This window comes from Oryctolagus cuniculus, chromosome 6 (assembly GCF_964237555.1).
Source record: "Oryctolagus cuniculus chromosome 6, mOryCun1.1, whole genome shotgun sequence".
Taxonomy (NCBI): Eukaryota; Metazoa; Chordata; class Mammalia; order Lagomorpha; family Leporidae; genus Oryctolagus; species Oryctolagus cuniculus.
The window spans coordinates 107895051-107911962 of NC_091437.1; the positions used below are offsets into that span (position 1 = coordinate 107895051).

Below are 16912 nucleotides of genomic sequence, written 5' to 3' on the forward strand. Positions count from 1 at the left end.
GGTATATATTATTTAAATTTATGAGTAATTATTCCATTTAGTTCACAACCTATCATTCATGTTAATGATTCTTCAGGATCCCTAACATCCCACTTCCATCCAGTATTTTCACTCTCAATTTTCTGCTTATGTAAATCCTAACATACCTTCAATGGTATCTTATTTCCTTGAGATTAAGTGAAACTCTTTTATATTTTATAGATTTTACACTAGCATGTTCTCCCCTACGGGAACATGTTCTCTGAGGAACTGGGATTCTTCATCATTCCCCCAGCATATTTTTTTTCACATTCTCTATCATTGCCTTTGCTCAGGCCATAGTGCTTGCAGGAATATCTTCGACAAAATTTATTGATCAAAACTTACTTCCTCTTTCTCCCTACTTTCTCTGAGAAATCTTACATTTCAATGTAAGTCTAAAGATCTGTCTTCTTTCTTGAGTAACCTTCTTCCAAAGTTATAAATTTACCTTTCCAGGTAAAACTTTATATTCCTGGTTTTTCATTTTCCCTTCGTAGTGTTCCTTCTGTTCATTCATCAATAAAGGGGTAAGCGCTAAAAGTTAAAAATGTAAAAGTCTGAAAGGAGATGAACAAAGGACATCTTTTCAAAGAATTTGGAGTGCTTAAAATAGGGTCTAATGGCTGATTGCATTTTGGTTTTATTGTCAATATTTTCTTAAAGAAGTTTTTAATAAATGTTTATGGGGAGTTTGAATTGCAATTTAGTTTTCAAATTCTCACTAAAATTGTATTGACTTTCCTTTGCTTGTGAAGTATTTCATTTCTCTGTTCATTATATGAAGTTAAAGAAGCTTAATATTTTTATTTAAAAATAACAAAATTATTTTAAAAAATTATTTAAAAATAATTAATTTATTTTTAAATAACATTCTTACTTCCAGGAAAACTAACAAGCTTAGAGAGGGAGGGAGGCTGGGGTGCAAAGAGAGAGAGAAGACAGTGAGAGTTTGGTTGAGTATGTGCATGTGAGTGCATATGTATCTGTTTATGACTTAAGAATTTCTTTTTTTCTGAAGAAGTTTTACAATTATTTCTTCAAAACAGGGGTAAAGATAAAAAAATAAAAAAAAGCTAAAGAAATATACCCACTAAATCTTACTTTAATGCCATATTAAAGATGGGTGGATAAAATAAAGGGAAAGGAAAAACTTTTAAGAAAGGAGAAATCTCAGCGTTGCAGTGTTTATCTTCACAATTTTGAAAAATGATCAGAAAGGCATTTCCTGTCATGTTGGACTCATATCAGAAACTATATGATATGTATGGTATCAGTCCTTAGTAGCTGAATCAATGAATGCGTAATATGAAGACTGCGTATATTATTATAATTTATATTTGATGGGGGAAATTGGAAAAGATAATTTTATTCCTCTCCTAAATACAGAAAATCATAGGGAGAACTCAGAACAGAACCAAGAGATTTGCAGTGGAGGATCTCCACTCTGACTGCACACTAACTTCACTTCAAGCACTTTAAATAGATGAGTACTTGGCCACAGCCGTGAGGAAAGAGAACAGAATCTCTGAGGGTGGATTATTTTTAAAACCCATGGGTGATTTTAATAGGTTGGCATAGTTGAGAATCACTCTTTAAGAGAAACAAAAAATACGAGAATGATCATAAGAATATTTTGGGGAACATTGTTCAAACATTTCTATTTGTTCAAAGACATGAGTTTCATGAAGGATGGCTGTTCCCAAAGCAGCACCGTCTCACAGTATTTGATGCTGTCCCTGCTCTCATGTAACAGTGGCTGGGGAGATGAAATGCTGCTTTCTTGCCACAAGCTGGATAGAAAAACATATTTAGACAATTATGTGTTCAGAAAGGCAATGTTCAAATGCCCCGAGTCACTGTAAGAGCTCTCTCCTTGTGGTTCCCAACTGTAATAACAACCTTTTTGTTGCCCCACCTTACTGACCTTTCTTATAACTTTCTAATGCTTTCTGAAAATGTGCCTTTTCACCTCATGTATATAGTATAAATTCTCTCTCATGTCAGTTAGGAAATTTATAATTAAACTTGTAAGCTACCATTGAATGCAATTTCTGGGAACCACTCCATGGAAACTAGTACAGCGTTATTTTTTTCTTGCTTGTGGATGTGGTTAAAAGCTGCCTGTCTTTATTCTAAAAATAATTGAGTGCGCAAAAATTTTGAAAGATGGCAGTTAAGGATTCTTGTGCTTCCACTACTTACTTTGCTAGAGAAAGAAAACAGAAAACAATTTTGGCATTTGGATCCTCATCTACTATTAAATTATTTCTATGGTTAAGATTATTTTAGTTTTGTAATGTAGCAATAGAGGATTTTGTCCCGTAACTTGAATATATTCAGAAAATTTTTCCTTTATGGAACAATGGGAAGTCTGGTCACGGTGACTCCATATCCCTAGATAATTATGTATCTTACATCAGGCAAAACACAATTTTAGAAAGTTGAATGAATAACCCTTTGGAAGCCACTATGCATTTTCCTCTTCTTTCCCCCTCATACCTCCTCCATCCCCCTTTCCTTCTTTCCATCCACATTCTCCTCCTCCTCTCTTCCTTCAAGTCAGCATCATCATCATTGCCATCGTCATCATCACCACCAACATCATCACCCTGATTCTTCTTATTTTTTTCTGAGTCATTTGAAGCTATGATTTTGAACAGGGAACCTCCAAAAAGACTCCACCAAAAGGTTTTACACACATATAAGAACAGAGAATATCTTGTCTGACTTGATGTATCAGATGGTGACTACTAGAAACACCGAGAAACACTGAGCCAGAATTATGATACAAGAGAGATTTTTCATTTGGTTTCATAACCTTGAGGAGCACAAACACAAAGATTCTAAAGCCAATCAAAATGATGGTTCTCCCATATCCCCATTCATCTGCATTTTTTTGTCTGATCTAAGTTGAGAGAACATAGGGAGGCAGTTCAAATGCTGGGTTTGGCATGAGATCCTTGTTTAGGATAAAGAGAGTTATTATATTAGAAAGCTTGATATTCCTTGATAGAGATAAGATCAAGCTTTAATTGAAGCAGGACTGTTTTGAGAGTTGGTAACCAAAATTGCTAACAGGTTTGGGGCAACATAAGTCATTTATCCCAGCAGAAATCATGGAACTTGCCGGTGCCGCGGCTCAATAGGCTAATCCTCCACCTGCGGCATCGGCACCCCGGGTTCTAGTCCCGGTCGGGGTGCTGGATTCTGTCCTGGTTGCTCCTCTTCCAGTCCAGCTCTCTGCTTTGGCCTGGGAGTGCAGTGGAGGATGGCCCAAGTGCTTGGAGACCAGGAGAAGCACCCGGCTCCTGCCATCGGATCAGCGCGGTGCACCGGCCACAGCGGCCATTGAGGGGTGAACCAACGGCAAAGGAAGACCTTTCTCTCTGTCTCTCTCTCTCACTGTCCACTCTGCCTGTCAAAAAAAAAAAAAAAAAAAAAAGAAGAAGAAATCATGGAACTTATTCCAAGGTTAACATAAAGTGGCTTGGTCCTCAGTAAATCAGAGACTAGGTGAAAGAGTCTGAATTTGTGAATTGTTTAACTTAAATTACAGATTAAAAGCAGATAAATGTTAATACTAAAATTTTTTTGATGCTGCACACCTTCAATCCATGTTCTCGTACTCTCATTGAATGTATGGGTTTACACATCTTGTTTTTAATCTCGTTTAGTGTTTATAAAGTCTCTGTGAGTTCAATAATATATTTCCAATTTCCTAATTTATGCCCTAATTATAGTGTAGAGAATTAAATCACTACAAATAAATACACAAAAATAGCAACACTGAGATGAACCCAAGACTATTTTTTTGTTTATTCTTTCTTCTATGTTTAGCTGATACACAAACAATTCTATGTATCTTTGGGGTATCATGGAATGTTTCTATAAATATATAGACTGTGTAATGGTCCTACAGGGTAAACATATCTGCCCGTTCAAGCATTTACCATTTCTTAATGGTGAAAACAATAACAAAAACTTTACATTGAGTTTTTATTTTTAGAGAAATGTATAGTACATTATTATTATCTATAGTCCCCCTACTGTGCCATAGAACAGCAGAACTTTTTCCTCCTCTCTGTTAGTACCTGTTAATCATTTCTCTTTGCCTCCTTGACCTCCCTTGTGCCTCTCCCACCCCCTACACCGGCCTCTGGTAACCCCTTTTACACTCTTAACTCCTATGGATTGTTTATATGCTCATATAAGAGAGATCATGTGACACGTGCCTTGGTCTGCTTGGCTTTTCTCACTTAACATAATGCCCTTCAGTTCCATCCATGATGGTGCAAATGGAAAGATTTCATCTGAGTAGTATTATATTATTATATGTAATACATTTTCTTTATTCCTCAGTTTATTAACTCCTGTTTTCTTCTAGTAGTTTCACATTTTCAGGTTTCACATTGAGGACTTTAATCAATTATGGGTTTATTTTTGCACACATCAAGAAATGGGGGTCTAGTTTGATCCACATGTGACTTATAGGTTTCCCTTTAAGACACATGGTCCATATAAGACTATTTTTTCAATGTGTTATCTTAGCATCTTCATGAAAGAATAATTGGCTGTTGATAAGGAAGTTTACTTGTAATTGCTCTATTCTGTTCAATAAGTCTAGATGTTTCTATGTTGTTTCATCCTGGACATTAGTCTATAAATTTCTTTGCTATTTGCATCCTTGTCTGATTTTAGTACCAAGATAATGCTGGCTTTCTAAAATGAGTTTGGATGAATTCTTTCCTCTTCTATATTTTTGGGATAACATAAGAAAAATTAATATTAATTCTTACTTAATTATTTGGTAGAATCATCAGTGAAGCCAGCAGATACTGGGCTTTCTTTCATGAGAGTTTATTTTTTAATCATTTTTTAATCTCATTTATTGTTATTGGTCTTTTAGAAACACTATTTCTCCATGATTCAATCTTGTTAAGGTATATGTGTCCAGTAATTTGTCCATTTCTTCTAAGTACCAATTTTGCCAGTGTATAGTAGTTAATAATATTCTCTAATCTTCTATTTCAGTGGTGTCAGTTGAAATGTCTCCTTATATGTCTGTGATTTTATGTATTTGATCTTCTCTCTTTTAATCTTAGTTTAGCTAAGAGTTTTCAATTCTGTTCATCTTTTCAAAGAATCAGAACTTCATTTAATTTATTTTTAAGGATTGTTTTAGTCTACTTCATTTATGTCCCCTACATTTTATTTCGTTCCTTGTACTAATTTTTGGTTTGATTTTTTCTTGATTTTTTTCATTTCTTAAGGTGCAGTGGTAAGTTGTTTATTTTTGATATGTTTGCTTTTTAAATAAATGGTTACTTCTGTATACTTTCCTCTTGCTACTTCTTTTACTGTGCCCTGTAGGTTTTGTTATGTAGTGCTTCTATTTTGTTTCAAATTTTTTAATTTCCTTCTTTTTTTCTTACTTGATCAATTAAATGTTCAAGAGTAGTTTGTTTAATTTCCATGTGTTTATGTAGTTTCCAGAGTTTTCCCTATTATTTATTTTTATCTTTTTAATCACATTATGGTCAGAAAATATGCTCTATATGATTTTGTCTTTTTAAAATTTATAGAGGTTGTTATATGAACAAGAACATGATATATTCTGCAAAATGCCTCATGTTCTATTAAAAAGAATCATTATTCTAGAGCCATTGAATGAAATGTTTGATAGATATCTGTGAGATTTAATTTACTTAAGGTGAAATTCAACTTTTATTTATTTTTTGAATTTATGTTTGCATGAGCTGTACATTTCTGAAAGTGGAGTTTTTTTAATTTTTTTTTTTTATTTTTGACAGGCAGAGTGGACAGTGAGAGAGAGAGACAGAGAGAAAGGTCTTCCTTTGCCGTTGGTTCACCCTCCAATGGCTGCCGCGGCCGGCGTGCTGCGGCCGGCGTACCACACTGATCCGAAGCCAGGAGCCAGGTGCTTATCCTGGTCTCCCATGCTGCTGCAGGGCCCAAGCACTTGGGCCATCCTTCACTGCACTCCCTGGCCACAGCAGGGGCTGGCCTGGAAGAGGGGCAACCGGGACAGAATCGGGCGCCCCGACTGGGACTAGAACCTGGTGTGCCAGCGCCGCAAGGCGGAGGATTAGCCTAGTGAGCCGCGGCGCCAGCCTGAAAGTCAAGTTTTAACTTTACCATATTACTGTATTGAAATCTTTCACTCCCTTCAGGTCTATTAATATTTTCTTTCTGTATTAGAGTACTCTGAAAATGTGTGCATATATATTCACAATTTTTTCTCTCTTGTTAGGTGGAGTAATTTATCATTATTAGTGGCCTTTCTTGTCTCATTTTGGAGATAACTACAGAGAATGCACAGAAATCCATTTACTTACATGTATCTAACAGTAACTTTGAAATATATGATAAAAATACAGAATTGATCATGATAAAGAAATTTAAGCAAAATAGATTTAGAAGGAACATATCTCAAAACAATCAAAGTAATATATGGCAAAACCACAGACAACACATATTATATGGGGAAAATGTGGAAGCATTTCCTTAAGATCTAGAACCAGACAAGGATGCCCACTTCCACAACTGTTATTCAATATAGTTTTGGAGGTTTTAGCCAGAGCCATTAGGAAAGAAAAAGAAATCAAACAGATGCAAATTGGGAAAGAAGAATTCAAATTATCCCTGTTTGCAGATGACGCGATTCTATATATAGGGGTACCGGAATAGTCTAAGAGAGTTTGGCAACCTTGCAGGTTATAAAATCAAAACACAAAATAATAGCATAGGTAAACACAAACAATGCCATGACTGAGAAAGAATTTGTATGATCAGTGTCATTAACAGTAGCTACAAAAAATGTCAATATCTTGGAATGAATTCAACTAAGTATGTAAAAGATCTCTATAATGAAAATTATAAAATATTAGGGAGGATATAGAAAAAATTCTTCTATGTTCATGGGTAGGAAGAATTAATATCAAATTAATATCAAAATGTTGATATTAATGAAGTTTGCAGCTTCAATGCAATTCCAAGCAAAATACCAATAAATCCTTCTTGTTCTTTTTTAAATATTTATTTAATTACTTATATGAAAGTCAGGGTATCAGAGAAAGAGAGAGAGAGAGAGAGAGAGAGAAATATTCCACCTGCTGATTTACTTGCCAAATATACACAATGGTCAGGGCTGGACCAGTCTGAAGCCAGGAGCCAGGAGCTTCATCTGGGTCTCCCACATGGGTGGCAGAGCCCAAGGACTTGAGTCATCTTTGGCTGCTTTCAGGTGTATTAGCAGGGAGCCAATTTGGGAGAGGAGCAGCTAGGATACAAACCAGTACCCATATGTGATGCTGGTGCTACAGGCAGCAGGTTAACCTGCTATACCACAGTGCTGGCCCAAAGACATTGTTCTTATATCTAGAAAAAACAATGCTGAAATTCTTATTGAAACACGAGAGAGACCAAATATCTAAAGCGATCTTAAACAATAAAAACAAAGCTGGGGCATCACAATACCAAGTTTCAAGATATACTACAGTGCAGTTACAATCAAAATAGCTTGGTACTGACACAAAAACAGACATATAAACTAGTGGAACAACATACAGACCTCAGAAATTAATCCACACAGCTTCAACCAACTAATTTTTGACAAACAAACTAAAGTCAATATGTGGAGAAAGGACAGTCTCTTCAACAAATGCTGTTGGGAAAATTGGACTGATGCATGCAGAAGTATAAAACAAGACATCTTACCTTATACCCTATACAAATTCAACTCATAATGGGTCAAGAATCAATGACCTAATACTTTCATATTACTAGAATTAAACATCAGGGAACCTCTGCAACACATTGGCATAGGCAAAAACTTCTTAGAAAAGATCCCAGAAGCATGGACAATAAAAGCAAAAATATACACATGTGATTACATCAAGCTAAGAAGCTTCTGCATTGCAAAGGAAGCACTCAACAAAATGAAGAGGCAACTGACAGAATGGGTATAAACAGTTGTAAACCATGCAACTGATAATGGATTAATATCCAAAGCTATAAAGAGCTCAAGAAACTCAACAACAACAAAACAAACAATCCAGTTAAGATACGGGAAAGGGCCATTTCTCGAAAGAAGAAATTCAAATGTCAACAGACACATGAAAAAAATTCTCAGGATCACCAGCCATCAGAGAAATGCAAATCAAAACCACAATGTAATTTTACCTCACTCCAGTTAGCATGACTATAATCCAAAAATTAAAAGATAATAAACACTGGAGAGTATGTGGAGAAAAGGTACCTTAATACCTTGTTGGTGAAAATGAAAACCAGTGCAACTATTATGGAAGAGAATATGGAGATTCCTCAGAAGTCTGAAAATAGATCTACCTTGTGACCAAGCAATCGCATTCCTGAAAATTTACTAAAATGAAATGAGAAAATTAGCATATGAAAGAGTTGTTTGTAGCCCCATGTTTATTGCAGCTCAATTTGCAATACCTAAGATATTAATCAGTCCAGATGCCCATCAACTGATGACTTGATAAAAATAATGTAGTATACATTCAATGGAATATTACTCATCCATAAAAAATGAAATTCTGTCCTTATGCTTAGTGAAATAAGCATCCCAAAAGAGAAACATCATGTGTATTCTTTGATATGTGGTAGTTACTACAGAATCCAAAATAAGTGTAAGAATGAAACTAATATTTTATTAATTCCGTATTGTTTTTAGCCCTTTCCTGTACTCCTGTGAATAGTGGTCTTTCTACCTTTCATTTGTTGAACATTGTTGTTAGTGATGCTTTAAGTCTGTGATTATACAGTAAATTGAAATTATGTTCTTGCAAAAATTAGAGGAAAAAAAGAAAGAGAGGAAGAATTAATTGGGGGAGGAGGACAGAAAGGAAGTATTATTATATTTTTAGAATTGTATCTATGAAATACATGAACTCTATTTTCCTTATATTAATAAGATATATGTAAAAGAAATGGACAAATCAATTAGTATAAAGACAAAGAAATATAAGTAAAATATATATGGCAAACCTGCCTGCCATAGAGTAACAAAGCTGTGCTTTGTGGTTTCTAGTTATGATTTTAAGTTCCTGTTGCCAGATATTTGGATTAAATAGATAAAAAAATGGGAAATCATGTTGATAATTTTCAAAAATTCCTTTAGTATACATGTATAGCCCAGCTTGGGAATGACTAATCTCTGACTAGCTTTTTGAAAAACTTGTACATTTAAATTTGCTTAAGCTCTGAGCAAGGAATATCAGGAATCTGTAGGAGTCTCAGTTGTCTGATTAGTGAGAAAAATGTGGAGTTACCAAGTGTTAAGGTGGATTCATTCTGAGAGGAGGAGCATGGTGGGGACAAGAGGCATGGAGTCACCACACAAACCCCAGGAGTCGGGTGAAAGCAGGCCAGAGGCGAGCAGCCTGCAGACTTGTTTATTTCAGTTGGTACAGCAGCTTATATAGCCAAGGCAGCCAATCCAGTCAAGAGGCAGTCTATGCCCTAACCAATCACACCCTGTTGCCAGGAAGGCTCCATTGTTATGTGGTGTCCAAAGCCATCCAATCACAGCCTGTTGCCAGGTAGTTTCCATTGCCAGTGGCCATCTTGGCATGGCCTTCTCATTCCACCACAACCAAGATGACTTATTTGTTTTTTATTGAGAATTATTCATTTGAAAGTCAGAGTTACAGAGAGGGAGAAACAGAGAGATAGAGATAGAGATAGAGATAGAGAGAGAGATAGAGAGAGAGATAGAGAGAGAGAGAATCTTCCATCCACTAGATCATTCCCCATATGGTCTAAATGGCTAATGCTGGACCAAGCCATAGCCAGGAGCCAAGAGCTTCTTCTGGGTCTCTCCCAAGGGTGGTAGGGGACCAAGCAGTTGGGCCATCTTCTGTTTCTTCCTCAGGCCATTATTAGGGAGCTGGAATTTAAGTGGAACAGCTGGGGCTTGACCTGGTGCCCATTTGGCACGCTGGCATCATAGGTGGTGGCTCTACATGCTATACCACAATGTTGGTCCCATGATGTCTTCTAATGATTAAAAATATATAAATATAAATGCAAAATGAGAAAGCTTGATTTAATTTGCTATGGCCAAAGTTTGCTTGCAAATTTAATGCATTGTCTATTCAAATGCTGCTTATTTATTTGTTGTTTTTGATTCTTGAGTGATGAAGATTTCTAACAAATGTACTAAATGAAAATTCCAAATTTTTCTAGGTCAGCAACCGTTTTCTGGCTTGGCACTTTGTAAACTCTTCTTAAATGGAAACTGCCACCTTTTGTGGGGTTTGGAGGGAATATTTGTAAATCACTGGCTGAGAGTACATAATAAGAATGTTATTTCTTCTACAGAAACATGTAATCTGGTTAGGGAGACAAAGCACAGAAAGATGGTAGAGTTCCCTGTAGAGCAATGTGATCAGGCTTCTCAGTGTGAGTTCAGTGAAGTTGTCCTTCTCCCACCTCAGAAATGCATGTACACTCAGGGAGACAATCAAAAGAGGTTGACTTCAACAGAAGGTTTTCTTGCTGTTTCTATGACAACCAAAATAAAATAATCACAGCACTTACCTTGAACCTTTAATGAAGTTTAGTCAGCAAAATTTGCTGAGCATCCACTATGTACAAAGAAGTGCACTCGAACAGGATGGCAAAAAATATATATATATTTATATATATTATATATATTTGTATATATTTATATATAATATATAACACATATTATACATTATTATAATCAATATAATATAGTATAATGATATATTATGTATATTATATATCATATAATATAATATATTATGTATTATATACATTACATATAACATTATATATTATATTATGGTATATATTAATATATGATAATTATATATCATATAATATATAATTATAATATTATAATATAGATTATAATATAATTATAATCTAATATGATATAATATATTACATATAAAATATATATAATATACATTATATATTATATAATATATTTTTAAATAATATATAACTATATATATATATAGCCTGGAAGTGGAAACTTCCAGGAGAAAATAACTTTCTGTACAGGTATATCTTCTGAAGCAAACAAAAAATCTTGCCTCATATTTGCAAGTTAGTTTTAAAATGTTTATGTTAAGTTGTAAGTGCTTTTTTTTGTATTTCTACACAAATGAAATGACAAAGGAAATAGAAGAAATTGTTCCCTACACCAAAAATGATTTGTAAGTTGACTTAATATTTGTACACTAATTTTTTACACTTTCAAAAATTTCATTTAAGGTATACAAGTTTCATGTATTTCATATATACAGATTTAGGAACATAGTGATTATTCCCACCCTACCTTCCCTCCCGCCCATGCTCCAACACTTCTTCTTCCTCCCTCTACTATTACACTCTTAATTTTTAGATAGATCTATTTTCAGTTTACTTTATACTCATAGGTTAGCCCTACACTAAATAAAGTGTTCAATAAATAGTATGTCGGAGGAAAAAAAAAAATACTGTTCCTACACAATAGAGCCAATCATAGGATTTCAAAGTGTCCATTTTACTCCAATAAATTATGTTATAGGTATTGTATTTGTTACCCCAGATCAGGGAAAACATAGGATAGCTGTCTTTTGGGGACTGGCTCATATCACTAAGTATAATGGCTGCATTCATTTGGTTGCAAAAGATAGGATTTTGAACTCTATTCTCGCAGATTGTCTGCTAATAAAGAATACAGATAAAAGGTGTTTTCCCAAGTGTTGTCCTATTTGAAGAATCCTAAGAAGATAAGGTTAAATACAAAGGACATCTTCAAACAGTGGTAAGTAGTGATACAGTTAAAGTTACTTTCTCATAAAAACACATTATAATAACATTATGCTGAGCGAAATAAGCCAATCCCAAGGGACAAATACCACTTGTTCTCCTTGATAGGTGACAACTAACTGAGCACCAAAAAGGAAACCTGTTAAAGTCAAATGAACACTAGGAGAAACGGTGACTTGATCAGCCCTCACCCTGACTGTTGATGAGCAACTTAATATGTTATCCCTCTTAGTATTTTTGTTTGTTTGTTCTACTTAATACTTTTGGTTGAATACTGTGATCAATACACAATTATTCTTAAGTGTTGAAACTTAACTGAAAAGTGATCACTGTTAAATGCAAGAGTGGGAATAAGAGAGGGAAGAGATGTGCAATTCGGGACATGCTCAAGCTGACTTACCTCAAACAGTAGAGTTAGAAACATACCAGGGGATTCCAATTCAATCCCATCAATGTGGCATGTACCAATGCCATCTCACTAGTCCCAGTGATCAATTTCTGTTCACAATTGATCATAGTGATAGGACTAAGAACCAAAGGGATCACATAAACAAGAATACTGTCTGCAAATGCTAACTGATAGAATAAAAAAGGGAGAGAATGATCCAACATGGGAAGTGAGATACACAGCAGACCCATAGAATGTCAGATGTCCTAAACAACACTCTGGCCTCAGAATCAGCCCTTAAGGCATGCGGATCCAGCTGAAAAGCCCATGAGAGTATTTCAGGCATGGAAAGCCAAGACACTCTGGGGAAAAAAAAAGAAAAGAAAAGAAAAGAAAAAAAACTAAATGAAAGATCTCCGCAAGTGAGATCCCAGTGGAAAGAACGGGTCATCAAAGCAGGAGGTACCTTTCTCTGAAGGAAGGAGAGAACTTCCACTTTGACCATGGCCTTGTCTAAATATGATCAGAGTCAGTGAACTCAGGGGGCTTCCATAGCCTTGACAGCTCATGACAAGAGCCTAGGGTGATTACTGATGCTATAAACAAGAGTGTCAATTTGTTAAATCAACAACAGGAGTCACTGTGCACTTACTCCTCATGTAGGATCTTTGTCTTTAGTGTGTTGTACATGAGATTTAATGCTATAACTAGTACTCAAACAGTATTTTTCCCTTTATGTTTCTTTGTGGGAGCAAACTGTTGAAATCTTTACTTAATATATACTAAACTGATCTTCTGTACATAAAGAGAATTGAAAATGAATCTTGATGTGAATGGAAGGGGAGAGGGAGTGGGAAAGGGGAGGATTGTGGGTGGGAAGGACATTATGGGGCAGGGGTAGCCATTGTAATCCATAAGCTGTACTTGGAAATTCATATTCATTAAATAAAAGTTTAAAAAAAAAACACATTATATATTGACCAGGCATATAATGTTAAAATCAAAACTAAAAACATCTTTCCTCCAAGTTCCTACAGCTGTGTGTGCACTGTCCATATCAGGCTAGATTATATGCCAGTTATCTCCAATAGATCTTCATAATCATTCAAAACTCTTGGTGAATAACATTTCCCTTGATGTTCACCTCTTTAATTCACTGTGGAGCAGCTTTCCTCCTAGATTTATTTCGCTCAGGTTAATTTTGAAGTAGATTGTAATTTTTAAAGATTTACCTATTTATTTATAATACAGAATTCCGGGGATGGGGGGCAGGGCAAAGGAGAGAGAGGGAGACTGAGAGTGAGAGAGAGATTCCATCTGCTGTTTCACTCCTCAAATTGTCAAAATATCTTGGTCTGATCCAGGTGAAACCAAGGAGCCTTGACCTCCATCCAGGCCTCCCATGTGGGTGGCAGGAACCAAGCACTTGGGCTGTCCTCTGCTGTTTACCTAGGCACATTAGCAGGGAACTGAATCAGAAGTAGAGCAACCAGGACTTGAACTGGACTCATATGGTGGGTCAGTGTCACAGATGTAGGTTTACCTCACTGTACCACAATCCCACCCCAAAATTTTACATATTTATTATTATGTTCTTTCATTCATTCATCATTATATTGCTCAACTTCCTTAACCAAAGCCAAGAATTAGTGAACATTGAGATTTAACACATTGACATGTGAGTATGTAATCTGCTTGTATGCTTGCATCTATTCGACTTTTAATTTTTTTCTTGCTACACAATTAGTTGAAGTTCCTTATAGTGAACAATAAGGGGAGGGTATTTGGTACAATGGTTGAGACAGCTGTTGAGACACTATGTCTGGCACTGGAGGCACTGGGTTTGAATTTTAGTCTTTCCAGTATCAGGGAATATCTGGTCCACACCTGAAAAATCATTCCATCTGGTGCTGCTAAGGCAACAGTAGGTGGAACTCAAAATTCAATAAATCTATAACGGGCTAATTTTTAAGTTGATAATTTTGTACAGCCCATAAATTATGCTATAAATATCCAAATGGTCTTTGATAGAAAAAATATTTCTCACCTTTATATGTGTACTTTGAGAGGCAGTACTTGATGACTCAAATACTTGGATTCTTGCAACCCACAAAGAAGGCTCAGGCTGAGTTCTACATTCTAGGCTTCAGATTGTTCCAGGCTCACCTGTTGGAGGCATTTAGAGACTTAGAAAAGGCAATAGAAAAAGTATATTATTGTAATAAGTTAACACAAATTTAATGATTAGAATCAAGAATTACTATCATAATTCTTTTGATCGGAAATGAGACATATGACTTATTGAATTAAAATAAAAATATCAAGAAGTTTCTATTTCCTCATGGAAAGGTCACTCCCTGGTGTTGTCCATCTGCTAGAGTCCAACTGTGCTCTTCATCTCATGGCTCCTTTCCTTCATCCTCAAAGTAAGCCCCCTTTAGTCCTTTGCAGGTTGCATTTCTCTGACTCTTGATCATACATACATTTTTCTCTGACTATAGTTGGGAAACCATCTCCATTTTTAAGAATTCATGTACTTAGAATGGACTCCCCGTATAATCCACAATGACCTCCACATCTCAAAGTTGGTGACATGAATCACCTTTCTTTCTATGTAAGGTAACATGTTCACAAGTTGCATAGGGATTAGGGATGGACATGCTTGAATTACTGTTACTGTACCTAGCATGAGAGTGATAATGAATTCAATAGTAGCACTACCTCTATAGAAGCCACTACCTCTGTGTGTCTAAAGGAGAATATCAAAGGAACAAACTTGGAAAAAGGCCCCCTTCAAGCTGAGATTTAGACTTCATTTGAGAAGTTAAGAATGTATAAATGGAGGTAGGTAGATTTAGTCCTAAACTTCGATGTTTTCTCTAATAGAAAAAAAAATGAAGAAAAAAAACCTACCACATAAATGAATAAAAAGTTTGGAATTAAATCTTTCCAAATAAATGAAAAAAAGCTTGGGATTAAACTTTCCAAAGAAACCATAAAAGGACACTATAATAAAATAGTATTTGGAGAGGAGACTGATTTAGATTTTGTTATTTAAGAAGAAATCTTATGGTTATATTAGTAGATATTTTAGTGGTATTAAGGAGACAGTCATGAAAAGATTTGTAGGCACAGAAATGTAAGCTTTCTTTCCCTCTAAGTGGAGGCAGATGTAATTCCTTTTTAGAGAACTAAGAAAAACTGAATCTTGGTGCATGAGGGTAAAAGTAGAGGATATTTAGTTGGACAAGTAGATAGAGTTCAGACTACAACACAGGAAACAATGAGTAAAGTTTTGAGCTTTTATAAATGCAGGATGAGATGTAGTTTACAGGTTTTGGCAAGGTAGTAATTTAATGTGATTTATATTTTTAAAAAATCTCTGTTGTTACTCAATAGAAAATAGATTGGGGCTTATTGATTTATCTGTTGACTTTTTAGAATCAGAGGTTTATGAAGGCAGGGACTGTTTTTCCTTCTTTGTACCTGTCACAATATTTAGAATGTGGTAGGTTCTTTGAAAAGTTTTTTTTTTTTTTCAATGAGTGAATAGGTAAGTAATTGAGTGAATAAATATGATAAATATATAAATAAAGAGAATTGTTTCTTAATGGAAAGTTTTACAGACATGAGGAAGAAATGCTAAGTGGTAGCAAAAATATTTTAAGTATTCTGGACAAGATGAATTGCATGGTGCAGAAATTTTAATCACCTTGGCAGGTAGCCTGTACCCTCAGTGCCTGCTTGGGGTACCAAAAAAGTAAACATCACTTGTTTTTTCCCAATTTTGAGTTTCTTTATGAGCATTAGTGCCGGTGAAGGCAAGTTCAGTAAAATAGCTCTATCAGCCCACAATGTATTCCTTACCATTGGTTTTAATGGAAGACAGGAAGACAGTCCAATAAGCAACCAGATAGCATGAGCAGAATGTCTTTCACTAGATAAAATCTTAAATTTTTTATTTTATATGTTATATATTAACTCCTTATGAATTCATTTGTTTTCTGCAGCATAAACTCTTTCCAAATAGCTCCCCAGAACTGCTGTCAGGTTGGAACTACCTGGAATACATACAGTTCTGCATCTTTTGGCATCTAGTACTCTTTACTGAATTTCCTCTTTTTTAAACCATTAGGTCTAGATCATACAGATGAAAAAGCCAGAAGTGGAATATGAAGAAACTGTCTTTGATACAGGACCAACAATTATGTCTAATACCCTTGATCTTGTCCTTTTTCTTTTTTGAGTTTGAGAATAATTAACTGCTCTTCAGTTTTCTTTCCTCTATTTGTTTCCTCTTCTTTCTTTTCTTCCTTTCTCTCTCCATTTCTTTTATTATCACACTGCAGTTTATGCGTTCTATTATTTTTGAAGGTAATTACTTATCTTTTATTTCTACTAGTTAATCTTGCAGTTTTCCTGCTTCCATGAAATTGTTTCATTCCATCATCAGTGTTGTCTCCTGTTTAAACCAGTCTCATGGTCTCCTACACATTCTTTCTAGCATTGTTCTGTACTGTAACAAGGGCTGGAAAAAATGGGAAATAGTGAAATGATAGAAAGTGATGAAATGCTCTTGAATAGTAAAAGTATGAAGCTGAAATCATGCCAGTTAGAGGAACTGGTTAGAAGAACTGAGAGTGTAGCAAGAAGAGAGATAGGGATCAAGCAATG

At 35.2% G+C, this 16912-nt stretch overlaps 1 long non-coding RNA gene across 2 annotated transcripts in view; it reads right to left on the reverse strand.

The window, feature by feature from the left end:
• The window catches only part of LOC127490588 (uncharacterized), an 84674-nt gene that overhangs the window by 19970 nt on the left and 47792 nt on the right, over window positions 1-16912 (reverse strand). For both annotated transcript variants that reach the window (XR_007918640.2, XR_007918641.2), the window contains exon 2: window positions 14286-14404. This is a non-coding gene — a long non-coding RNA (uncharacterized lncRNA). The remainder of the gene's footprint in view (window positions 1-14285; window positions 14405-16912) is intronic.